Raw genomic sequence first — 13,703 nt, 5'->3', positions numbered from 1 at the left:
CTAAAAACCATCTTCTAAGTTTGCCCTCTCAAAAATCCTTTTCTTGGATTTAGTTTCTTTTAAAAAGAAAACCCTTTTAGTTTTGGGCTTTTATTTGGTTTTGATCCCTTCTAAATTTTACCATGCCACCTATGGTGAAATTTTCCCAAAACCTCTCCTCCCACTTTGGTACAATCCAAACATTCTGTCCAAACAAATAAAATCCATTTTTTGGATTTTATTCCAACTATTTCTCCTCCCAATATAAATCTGTCTTTCTTTTGAGCCTAGGTGGATTGCAAAGCAAGTACCCTAATGCTTTTGATTTTTGACCTCAACTCAACACCCTTGGATAGTCCTTTGTACCCACAACCCAGAACCATCTTGATCCACTCTTCTCCTGTTCAAATATTTCAAATTTCACTCACTGCAAGTTTGGACCAGATTTGCCAAATTTGGTGAAATTCATATCTACACCTCTCCAAAAATTCTACAAATATTCAGGCAGCCTCTAGATGCAATGAGAGGCCCCTCCACCAAAAACCAGCTCAAGGAAAAATCCCTACATGCCTAGATCATTTTGTCGAACACCTTGCATACACTGTTTCTGTCCATCTTCAGTTAAATTCAGAATTTCAGTGTCAATCTTCGACAGAATTCAGTCACAAGCTCACAGTGCACTTGGCACGTAGCTCACGGCCTGGCTTGCTTGTCCGGAGCCTCACACGCGCGCTTGGCGCCTTCCTGGCGTCGGTGGCGCCCTGGCCCGCCTGCGCCGGCGTGTGTTGCGGCGGCCGTATCACCGTAGCGGCCGACAGGGAGCAGAACAGCGGCATAACGCCGTTCGGCGCCGCCCAAACCCCCTGGTGGCTCCGCGTGGACGTTTCCTCGCCAGCGCATGCATGCAACACCGTCGCCGTGGCGCGGCACGCGCAGAGCGCGCTCCCTGCCGCCGACGGGCCCGCACCGCCCCGTTCCGTCGAGCTCCCCCTAAACAACCCAATGCCGACGTGGTTAGCATCTAAACGGAACCAGGGAACACCCACGACAACGCTCAACCTCTTAACCCTCCCGTGCAACCACTGCGCCGCCGTAATCACCTCGCCGAAGAACCCCGTTCTCGGCAACCGCCTCGGGGCGGCTATATATAGCACCCTGAGCTTGCTCTCGCCTCCGCACGACTCCACCATCTCACCAGACCCCGCCCGGCCATTGAACGAGCCTCGAGGGGCCTTTCCTCCTCGACTCCGGCCACCTCCGTCCGCCTCGGGCTCCGGCATCGTTCTCTCCGGTGAGAACCCCTCTGCCTCCCTACTTTCAACCGTAGCCTCGTACCACCTCTAGTAAGATAACCCCCACCTCAATTTTGACCTCGCAGCTCTCTCCGGCGAGATCCATGACCACCCGAACCGCCGTCCGCCGGAGCAAGCGTCGCCGCTGACGTGGTACTCGCCGATGACCACCACCACCTCTCACAGACGCGGAATGGCGCCCTGAACACAGAGGTACTCTCCGATCTCCCTGCCTCGCCGTGGATCGCCGACGGCGACCATCGCGGCTCTCGGGCACCGACGAGCCCCGGCTCCCTCGTTTGAAAATTCAAACCTGACGGGTGGGACCCGCCCGTCAGCCTCTCCTGTGTTTTTTTCGAATCGTTTACTAAAAGCGTACTCTGGAAAATACGCTTCCACTCTGAACCGTTTTTTTGTTTTTTTCTGCAAAGCCCCCTGAAAGTTTTCTGTTTCATTACAGATGAGTCCTTGGGTTAAAACCCTTATAACTTTTTAACAGAAAGGAATTTTTGAGTGATTCTTTTTCTGTCCTCTTCAAATTTTTGTCTAGTTTTTTATCATTTTTATTTGAAAAATATCTGGAACACTTTTCTGTACACTCACGGTATTTACGTTGCGTGCGTATCTTTTCTTATACCGTAGATACCGGAGGAGGTGACGGAGCTGCAAACCTCGCACAGTTAGACTCCGACTACTCCGAACCAGGCAAGCATGTTTGAACTCTTGATATGATGAGTGTTGTTGCGTGTTTGCATTTTAGTATGATCATGGCATGTTTATGAACAACTCTTTGAATGTTATATTTCATATACATAATCGGAAAGTAAGTTTCGGTAAGCATTATGTTGTTGGATACATATTTGCATAGCCATGTGTTGGCATGAGGATGGGTAAGATGGCAGTGTTGTGACATGCCAGTCTTATGCCAGATTATTTGACTTCTGTGTCGTCATGACACAAATCACATTCCCATTCATTCCTTCCTGTACTGTCACATGTTTTCCGAAAGGAATATGGCATAGTAAGTTGTAAATCGTTTTCCTGGTACACACCAATAGAGAGACCGGGGTGAGGGTTTCATGGCCCTGGATTAAAGCTCGTCATCTGGTCAGGGGGCATGGGTGTTTCCGGTTGGGACCGAGAGGGGGGCACCCCTTAGAGCGCGCGTATAGAAATTTGATCCCATGCTATTTGAGGTTGTGGCCTCCCCGTCTCAAAGTTTTTCTTGGACGTTAACCAGGGTGATTCCTGGCATCATGAGGTGAAATGGGTGTGTACTAGTTAAATGTGTTTCTACTGAAATACCGTAAATGGAACTAGTCCTTCGTGACTACGGAAATCCGTTGACTGTGGTCAGTTCATCCAAACTCTGCAGAGTCTCAAATCCGTCAATTGTCTTGTACTTTGTTCAAGTACTATATTCATCTTATCTTGTCAGGTATCAACCACAGTGACAAAACTCCGGTGGGATTTATGTGTGATAAATCCGGTTAAGCGATTATTCTTGTGGATGGACTAATCTTGTCATTTACATTTATTACAAGCCCTGTCTGTGATGTCGCTCAGACGTCCGATGGTGGCAGACCTGTTATTTACTTTTGTCATAGACCCTGTCTGTGATGTCGCTCAGATGTTCGACTGTGGTGTTGCTTTTAAAGCCCTGTCTGTGATGTCGCTCAGACGTCCGACTGTGGTATTTCTTTTTTTAAGTCCTGTCTGTGATGTCGCTCAGACGTCCGACTATGGTATTTCTTTTTAAGCCCTGTCTGTGATGTCACTCAGACGTCCGATAGTGGTATTTCTTTTAAAGCCCTGTCTGTGATGTCGCCCAGACGTCCGACTGTGGCATTTCTTTTAAAGCCCTTTATGTGATGTCGCTTAAACGTCTGACTGCGGCATGCATTTTATTTATTTACCTTTTGAAGCGTCGCTCCAGACACCCGATCGGTTTTCAGTTATTTATTTTATTCATCAAGTCCTGCAATATTATCGTTATTTTATGAGCATCATCCTTGTTCATGACGCATTCATGCATTCATTGATTATATCTTTTGTCCGAACTGTCTTGCGAGTACTTTCAAGTACTCACCTAGCTTGTTGATTTGGCCAGATGTTGATGAAGGCGATCTCATGGATGAAGAGTTTGATAGCGAGTCCGACGCCTAGAGGAGTCCCAGTCAGTCCCGTGCGGTCCTGTCTTGGTCATTGTATTATCCGCTTCCGCAACCCCGAATAAATTCATCGAGCCTCACCTCGACGCTCGATGTACTGCCAGTAGAAGTCAAGTTATCCACCACCACTTTTCCTCGAGCTAGTAGCATGCCACCCCACCCCTGTGTCATAACCGCCCTTATGTAAGATAATTGCGAGTTTGTAATAAACTGTTGAGCTGCCTCAGCTCAATCCTGTAGTATATTTGATGCTACTGGTTCTCTGTTTATCAAGCTTTTGTCTACCAGAAAGGATGGCTTTTCCTATACTGGGTTTAAAAGATCGATTTTATCAATAATCATATTATTGAAAAGCCGGTCGTGACAGTAGATAAGAAGGCTGGCATGGACGATAGAAGTATATTGGATATACATTATGTTAATGTGTACTTTACTAGTACTCCTAGTAGCACCCGGGTATTAGATACCGGCTCGGTTGCTAAGTGTTAGTAACTCGAAATAAAAGCTAGGGAATAAACGGAGACTAGCTAAAGGTGAGCTGACGATACGTGTTGGAAGTGTTTCCAAGGTTGATGTGATCAAGCATCGCACGCTCCCTCTACCATCAAGATTGGTGTTAAACCTAAATAATTGTTATTGGTGTTTGCGTTGAGCATAGACATGATTGGATTATGTCTGTCGCAATATGGTTATTCATTTAAGGAGAATAATGGTTACTCTGTTTATTTGAATAATACCTTCAATGGTCTACCACCTAAAAGGAATGGTTTATTGAATCTCGATCGTAGTGATACACATTTTCATGCCAAAAGATATAAGATAGTAATGATAGTACCACTTCCTTGTGGCACTGCCATGTAAGTCATATTGGTGTAAAACGCATGAAGAAGCTCCATGTTGATGGATCTTTGGACTCACTCATTTTTAAAAAGTTTGAGACATGCAAACCACGTCTATTGGTGTATACGCATGAAGAAACTCCATGCAGATGGATCGTTTGGACTCACTTGATTTTGAATCACTTGAGATATGCAAATCATACCACACAGGCAAGATGACTGAAAGCCTCGTTTTCAGTAAGATGGAACAAGATAGCAACTTCTTGGAAGTAACACACTTTGATGTGTGCAGTCCAATAAGTGCTGAGGCATGCAGTGAATATCGTTATGATATTACTTCACAGATGATTTAAGTAGATACTGAGTATATTTACTTGATGAAACACAAGTCTGAATTATTGAATGGTTCAAGTAATTTCAGAGTGAAGTTGAAGATCATCGTGACAAGAGGATAAAATGTCTATGGTATGATCATAGAGATGAGTATCTGAGTTACGAGCTTTGGCACACAATTAAGACATTGTGGGAATTGTTTCACAATTAATACCGCCTAGAACACCATAATGTGATGGTGTGTCCGAACATCATAGTTGCGCCCTATTGGATATGGTGCGTACCATGATGTCTCTTATCGAATTACCACTATCGTTCATGGGTTAGGCATTAGAGACAACCACACTCACTTTAATAGGGCACCACGTAATTCCGTTGAGACGACACCGTATGAACTATGGTTTGGAGAAACCTAAGTTGTCGTTTCTTAAAAGTTTGGGGCTGCGACGCTTATGTGAAAATGTTTCAGGTTGATAAGCTCGAACCCAAAGCGGATAAAATGCATCTTCATAGGACACCCAAAACAGTTGGGTATACCTCATATCTCAGATCCGGAAGCAAAAGTAATTGTTTCTAGAAACGGGTCCTTTCTCGAGGAAAAGTTTCTGTCAAAAGAATTGAGTGGGAGGATGGTGGAGACTTGATGAGGTTATTGAACCGTCACTTCAACTAGTGTGTAGCAGGGCACATGAAGTTGTTCCTGTGGCGCCTACACCAATTGAAGTAGAAGCTTATGATAGTGATCATGAAGTTTCGGATCAAGTCACTACCGTACCTCATAGGGTGACAAGGATGCGTACTACTTCAGAGTGGTATGCAATCCTGTATTAGAGGTCATGTTGCTAGACAACAATGAACCTACGAGCTATGGAGAAGCAATGGTGGGCCCATATTCCAACAAATGGTTAGAAGCCATAAAATCCGAGAGAGGATCCATGACTTTGGAAGAAATACTTGATGGTCATAAGGCCGTTGGGTAAAGATGGATTTTAAAAGGAAGACAGACAATGATGGTAAGTATCACCATTAAGAAGGCTTGACTTGTCGTTAAAGACGTTTTCCGACAAGTTCAAGGAGTTTACTACGGTGAGGCTTTCTCACTCGTAGCGATGCTAAGAGTCTGTTGGAAATGGATTAGTAGTTACTGCATTATTTATGAAATCTTGCAGATAGAATGTCAAAAACATTGTTTCCTCGACAGTTTTCTTGAGGAAAGGTTGTATGTGATACAACCAGAAGGTTTTGACAATCCTGAAGAACGCTAACAAATATGCAAAACTCCAGCAATCCTTCTAAGGACTGGAGTAAGCATCTCGGAGTTGGAATGTACGCTTTGATGAGATGATCAAAGATTTTGGGTTTATACAAAGTTTATGAGAAACTTGTATTTCCAAAGAAGTAAGTGGGAGCACTATAGAATTTCTGATGAGTATATGTTGTTGACATATTGTTGATCAGAAATGATGAAGAATTTCTGGAAAGCATATGGGGTTATTTGAAAAGTGTTTTTCAATGGAGAACCTGGATTAAGCTACTTGAACATTGAGCATCAAGATCTATGAGGATAGATCAAAAACGCTAAATGGTACTTTCAAATGAGCACATACCTTGACATGATCTTGAAGGTGTTCAAGATGGATCAGTCAAAGAAGGAGTTCTTGCCTGGGTTGTAAGGTATGAAGTTAAGAGTTAAAGCTCGACCACGACAGAAGAGAGAGAAAGGACGAAGATCGTCCCCTATGCTTCAGACGTAGGCTCTATAGTATGCTATGATGTGTACCGCACCGGAAGTGTGCCTTGCCATGAGTAGGTCAAGGGGTACAAGAATGATCCAGGAATGGATCATTGAACAGCGGTCAAAATTGTCCTTGGAGTAATTAAGGACATGTTTCTCGATTATGGAGGTGATAAAGAGTTCGGTGTAAAGGGTTACGTCGATGCAAGCTTTAACACCTATCCGAGTGACTCTGAGTAGCAAACCGGATACGTATAGTGGAGCAACCATTAGGAATAGCTTCAAGTGGAGCGTGGAAGCAGCATTTACAATATGACATAGAGAATTGCGAAGTACATACGGATCTGAATGTTACGGACCCGTTGACTAAAACCTCTCTCACAAGCAAAACATGATCAAACCCCAGAACTCATTGAGACTTAATCACATGGTAATGTGAACTAGTTTAAGACACTAGTAAACTCTTTGGATGTTGGTCACATGGCGATGTGACCTATCAGTGTTGATCACATGGCGATGTGAACTAGATTATTGACTCTAGTGCAAGTGGGAGACTGTTGGAAATTTTCCCTAGAGGCAATAATAAATTAGTTATTATTATATTTCCTTGTTCATGATAATCGTTTATTATCCATGCTATAATTGTATTGAAAGGAAACTCAGATACATGTGTGGGTACATAGACAACACCATGTCCCTAGAAAGCCTCTAGTTGACTAGCTCGTTGATCAACACATGGTTACGGTTTCCTGACCATGGACATTGGATGTCGTTGATAAAGGGATCACATCATTAGAAGAATGATGTGATGGACAGGACCCAATCCTAAGCCTAGCACAAAGATCGTGTAGTTCGTATGCTCAAGCTTTTCTAATGTCAAGTATCTTTTCCTTAGACCATGAGATTGTGCAACTCCCGGATACCGTAGGAATGCTTTGGGTGTACCAAACGTCACAACGTAACTGGGTGGATATAAAGGTGCACTACAGGTACCTCCGAAAGTGTCTGTTGGGTTGGCACGAATCGAGACTGGGATTTGTCACTCCGGTTAACGGAGAGGTATCTCTGGGCCCACTCGGTAGGACATCATCATAATGTGCACAATGTGACCAAGGGGTTGATCACGGGATGATGTGTTACGGAACGAGTAAAGAGACTTGCCGGTAACGAGATTGAACAAGGTATCGGGATACCGATGATCGAATCTCGGGCAAGTACAATACCGCTAGACAAAGGGAATTGTATACGGGATCGATTGAGTCCTTGACATCGTGGTTCATCCGATGAGATCATCGTGGAACATGTGGGAGCCAACATGGGTATCCAGATCCCGCTGTTGGTTATTGACCGAAGAATGTCTCGGTCATGTCTGCATGGTTCCCGAACCCGTAGGGTCTACACACTTAAGGTTCGATGACACTAGGGTTATAAAGGAAGTTTGTATGTGGTTATCGAATGTTGTTCGTAGTCCCGGATGAGATCCCAGACGTTACGAGGAGTTCCGGAATGGTCTGGAGGTAAAGATTTATATATGGGAAGTCCTGTTTTGGTCACCGGAAAAGTTTCGGGTTTTATTGGTAACGTACCGGGACCACCGGGAGGGTCCCGGGGGTCCACCAAGTGGGGCCACCAGCCCCGGAGGGCTGCATGGGCCAAGTGTGGGAGGGGACCAGCCCCAGGTGGGCTGGTGCGCCCCCCACAAGGGCCCAAGGCGCCTAGGGTTTGGGGAGGGGGTGCTTCCACCTAACTTGGGGGGCAAGTTTCCCCTCTCCCCCCCTTGGCTGCCACCCTTAGATGGGATTGGGGCTGCCGCACCCCTTGGGGTGGAAACCCTAGAGGGGGTGCACCCCCCTCCCTCTCCCCTATATATAGTTGAGGTCTTGAGGGCTGCCAACACATGAGTTTCTCCCTCTATTGGCGCAGCCCTGCCTCTCTTACTCCTCCTCTCCCGCGGTGCTTGGCGAAGCCCTGCAGGATTGCCACGCTCCTCCACCACCACCACGTCGTTGTGCTGCTGCTGGATGGAGTCTTCCTCAACCTCTCCCTCTCTCCTTGCTGGATCAAGGCGTGGGAGATGTCACCGGGCTGTACGTGTGTTGAACGCGAAGGTGACGTCCGTTCGGCACTAGGATCTCTGGTGATTTGGATCACGACGAGTACGACTCCTTCAACCCCGTTCTCTTGAACACTTCCGCTTAGTGATCTACAAGGGTATGTAGATGCACTCTCCTTCCCCTCATTGCTGGTTTCTCCATAGATAGATCTTGGTGACACGTAGGAAAATTTTGAATTTCTGCTACGTTCCCCAACATGTTCAGCGCCACCGTCGTCCTCATCCTCATCCATGGAGACATCATCAACAACTAATGGAGCCTCCTCCTTACCCCGTCCGCTATCACCCAACCCGACACCCGACGCTAATTGGGTAGGTGGGGTGTTGATGTTCATACCTTGCTGAGGCTGCGTGCTCGTGGGTGTGCTCCCGACTGCCTCCAGACGAAGAAGACTCTTTAGCCACAACAGGACCCACCCATTGCAACAATCACCAAGCCACCGCGGTGTCTCCTCGTCATCGACCAGTAGTGTTGGAGGAGGCAAATTGGCCCGGTTCGACACTGGCCACGGAAACCTTGAAGACGTTCGGGGGGATCGGCCGGCTGTGGAACAATGGTTCCTTTGGCTCCATTATCGTCGCCTTCCCCACGTCCACCTTCCGGTCGCCGATGGTGTACAATATGGTGCACGGGGTTTCGTCGGCCTGCAAAGAAAAGTCTGCGATGTGAAACATCCGAAAGGCAACAAAAACGGGAGATTGTACATTTATATTGAAGGGGGCCGGTGTGACAGATATCGTGAGGGCGTCGAGCTCAGCCAAAGACGAAGCACCGCTGAGCACATCCGGTGCAGGAGCTGGTGCGGGAGTAGGTGCTGGAGCCGGTGCGGGAGCAGGTGCGGGAGCCGGTGCTCCCAAGAAGTCAGCAAGGGGAAAGTCCTCTGCATTTTTTTCTGGATTTTGCCTTGTCCAAGTGATAACGCCCGTCACCAAGGAAGTAGACAAATCTGCAACCACCTGTTTTGCGGCAGCTACCACTGTTGCGACTGTCTGAGATGATTTCTTCTCAACCGCAATCTCAACCTTCTTGTCGATGTTTTCTTCAGTTAACCTCTGTCTTTCCTTTCTCTCCTTCGTGGTCTCACGGTAGTACTTCTTCCACGTGGCGCCGTCTCCGACACCGTGCACGCGTCCATACGATGGTCGAGTATCCACAGGTTGTTGTTTCAATATGTTCAACGCCCGGTTGAATGGAGTGTCCCACTTGGGCCTTGCCAATGCCTCAGACGACGAGTCGCTTTCGGCCGCAATCCGGTGCTGCTCTCTCTGCAAAAGGCACAAGGATCGTTTACAAATATGACTAACGTGTGCAGTCAAATTGATCAAAAACTAAAATTACCAGCAGTCTCATGAACTCTGTAATGACCGGTGTTGTCTCGTAAACCTTCTTCACTGGGTCCCAATGGTGCCGGGCCCTCAGGACGTCACGCTCCTGCGGGATGGTGAAATCCACCAAGGGGTCTGGGATGCCCAGACTCGCGGCTTCCGTGTCCTCCTTGGCCCATTTGGACCTCTTTCCGCCGTAACCACGGCTTCCGAGGTGGTGGCTCCCAATGTTCCTCTCTTGAAGCCCCTTCATGTACTTAGACTTGTTTTTGGCAGCTTCGTCCTCGCAAGCCTCCTCGAATATTTGAAACTGGTCTTCCATGATTGTCGAATTATCCTTTACAATCTCGGAGTAGGGTTCCTTCTTGTCGATGATCCTTGCTTTCACTCGAGTTTTCCAAGCGGCCAACGCGTCGCTAAACTTGGTCATGGCGTGTTTGTTTATCTTCTTCATTGCCGGGTCCTCGTCTGGATCTTCATAATCCTTCTCATTCCGGCCCGGGAACAAGAATACCTGGAGAAACCTCTTTAGGAGGGAGCTCCTCATATTTTCTATCTTCTGTAGTTTCTCATCGTTGATGGTGGCGGTTGTACGTACGATGCAACCTATTTGATTGCCGTAGCACGAGCGCGCTTCCTCGGGCGCCTTTGGCTCAAAAATGCCGTCGTCCACCTCGGTGACCACCAGCCTAGTAGTCCTGAGTTTGTTAGGAAGATGTTACCTCTTTGCTTTCGGTTCTACACCGGCTCCGCTCCCCGAGGCAGCACCGGTCTCAGTCTCAGCGCTGGTCCCGATGCCGGTCTGAGTCTCAGCACCGGTCTTAGTCTCAGCACCGGTCTGCGTGTCGGTCTCAGTCCCCGATGCCACCGGTGGGCCCAGCAACAACATCGGTTGATCGTCGGTAAGGCTAAAAAATTCGTCTGCCGCCCGGTAGACGTCGACGCAATCACCAGAACCCTGTTCTTCATCGTTGCTAGCCATGTTTCCTATGATTAAATCTAGTCAATTAATTCTAGACCTAATAAAATGAATAATGACATAAAAAAAGCCTATTGTTTTGCAGGAATGTTGACTCCTTCCTGGTGCGGCAAATCCCGGGCACTCGATATGTCCTAATTTGTAGCACAAGTCATGCCGAAATTCACGGAAAATTTCGGCATGACCATTGCTAAAAAGTGGACAAATCGAGAACCCGAAATTTGCCGGAACAGAAATGAATCAACATTCCGGCAAAACATAGGCCACTCAGCATCATTCCATGGAAACAACAAAGCCACTTGGGCACAATCGAACCACTTCAATGAAAAGATATAACATGGCCACTTCAATGAAAAGGTATAATCAACAATAAAAGTCTAGGAAGGGATCATCTTTAAAATAAAATTTGCCTACATTCTTTTCCTTCACTAAACACTTCTCTGCCTAGGACAAAACCCAAATTATGTTGATCTAACTATTCCTCTCTCTCACACGAACACACATTATTATCTCTAACCCTTCTCTGCCGAGGACAGAACCCAATTAAATTGCAAAGGAACTCCATTTCTCTAACCCTTCTGACCTAATGCTCTAAAATAAAATTTTCCTCTAACCTAGCCAACCTACTTAACCTAGCTTGTTAATCCAACGAACCTAATTAACCTACCTATTTAACCTAGTTAGTTAATCTAGTTTACCTACATAATTAACCTAATTAAACTAGTTAACGCAGCTAGTTCTCTGTCAAAGCCCTAAATAAATTTTTGCACTAATTAACCTAGATAATTAACCTAATTAAACTAGTTAACCTGACTGGTTCTCTGTCAAAGCCCTAACTAATTTTTGCACTAACCTAGATAATTAACCTAATTAAACTAGTTAACCTAACTACTTCTCTGTCAAAGCCCTAACTAAAATTTTGCCCTAACCTAGATAATTAAGCTAATTAAACTAGCTAACCTATGCATGAGAGAGAGAGGAGGGGTGGGGGCTTATAGAGGATGGCTCCGGTAGTGGCGAGGGAGGTAGTGGTGGCGAGGGAGGCAGTGGTGGCGAGGGAGGCAGTGGTGGCGAGGGAGGCAGGGGCGTCTTCGGTGACGGCGAGGAAGGCAGTTGTGGCGAGGGAGGATCCGGTGTCGTCGACGGCGGCTCCGGTGGCGTTGATGAGGCCGCGCGGCTCCGTGGCGTTGGGGGCGGCTCCGGTGGCGTCGACGGCGCACGGCTCTGGTGGCGTCGACGTCAGCAGGAGACGGCGGCGAAGTGGGGCGACGGCGAATCAGGGAGACGACGGTGGGGTGGGTCGAGGGATTTGGTGGAGAAGTGGTGGCCGGGGGGAAACGGTTTTTTGGTTAAGTCAAATTTAGCGGTAGCGCGTTTCTTAAAACGCGCTATAGCTAACATAGCTATAGCGGTTTTTACAAAACGCGTTGCTGTTATAGCTATGTAATTTTCTTCCATTTTTCAATTTTCTTTTCTATTTCTATAGCGGGTGTCTAGGACACGCGCTGCAGCTATGTTAGTTATAGCGCCTCTTACAAACACACGCTACTGCTATGCCTTCCTCCGCTTTTCCGCTTTTTCAATTATTATGCTTTACATTTTATTTTTCCTTTCTCCTTTTTCTATTTCTTTCATTTTCATTTACTTTTCTATTTGTTTTTCATCTTATTTTATTTCCATTAGTAGTATCGCTCTTCGTAGGAAACGTGCTACTACTTATGCCCTAGCGGTAGCGTGCTTCTTCCAAGCCCGCTACTGCTATGCGTATCCTATCATTCTACCAACGGGAATATTAGTAGTAGCACTTTTGCCACTGCACGCGCTACTGCTAAGATTGTATCTGTAGCGCGGTTTTTTCTCAATCGCTACTGCTATCTAGCACTAGCGCTCTTTTTTGACCTGCGCTGTTGCTAAATTTCTGTGTATAGGTTTTTCCCTAGTAGTGGTGAACTACTCCCTCCTCGTCATGGATAGCGTCGGGATGATGAAGATGGCCACCGGTGAGGGATCCCCCCTCCGGCAGGGTGCCGGAACGGGCTCCCGAGAGGTTTTTGGTGGCTACAGAGGCTTGCGGCGTCGGAACTCCCGATCTATCTTCTCCCACAATGTTTTTAGGGTATATGGGACTATATAGGCGAAAGAAGTCAGTCGGGGGGTGCTCGAGGGGCCAACGAGACAGGGGGGCGCGCCCAAGGGTGTGGGCGCGCCCTCCTATCTCATGGCCTCCTCGACGCTCCCCCTGGCTTGCACTCCAAGTCTCCCAGATCATATTCTTCCCAAAAATCACGCTGCCCAAGGTTTCATTCCGTTTGGACTCCGTTCGATATTCCTTTTCATCGAAATACTGAAACAGGCAATAAAACAGCAATATGGGTTGGGCCTCCGGTTAGTAGGTTAGTCCCAAAAGTAATATAAAAGTGTATAATAAATCCCATAGTCATTCAAAACAGATAATAAAATAGCATGAATGTTTCATAAATTATAGATACGTTGGAGAAGTATCAGCATCCCCAAGCTTAATTCCTGCTCGTCCTCAAGTAGGTAAATGATAAAAGAAAGAATTTATGAAGTGTGAATGCTAGCAGGTGCACAAGTTTGATCAATGATAATTTCAATCACCTTTTCTAGCATGATTATATGTCATAGCAGTAGTTCATCTCATAAAACTTTTCATGATCAAGTAACAAGCTATTCACATGTTAAAACATAGACCATAAACTTTCTTGAAAACTAGCAAACTTCATTCTCAGTCATCAAACAATTGCAATTTATCTTATTTTCAGGAAGGGTCTATGTCAGAGCTTTGATTTAGCAAACTCCACATACTCAACTATCGTATAGTCTTTTACAATTGCTAACACTCACGCAATACTTGTGGTTATGGAGTTTTAATCGAACACTGAGAAAGATAGGGGCTTATAGTGTTGCCTCCAAAC

Source organism: Triticum aestivum, chromosome 4A, assembly GCF_018294505.1.
Source record: "Triticum aestivum cultivar Chinese Spring chromosome 4A, IWGSC CS RefSeq v2.1, whole genome shotgun sequence".
In the NCBI taxonomy this organism is placed as follows: domain Eukaryota; kingdom Viridiplantae; phylum Streptophyta; class Magnoliopsida; order Poales; family Poaceae; genus Triticum; species Triticum aestivum.
Note: the sequence above shows the minus strand (reverse complement) of the source record.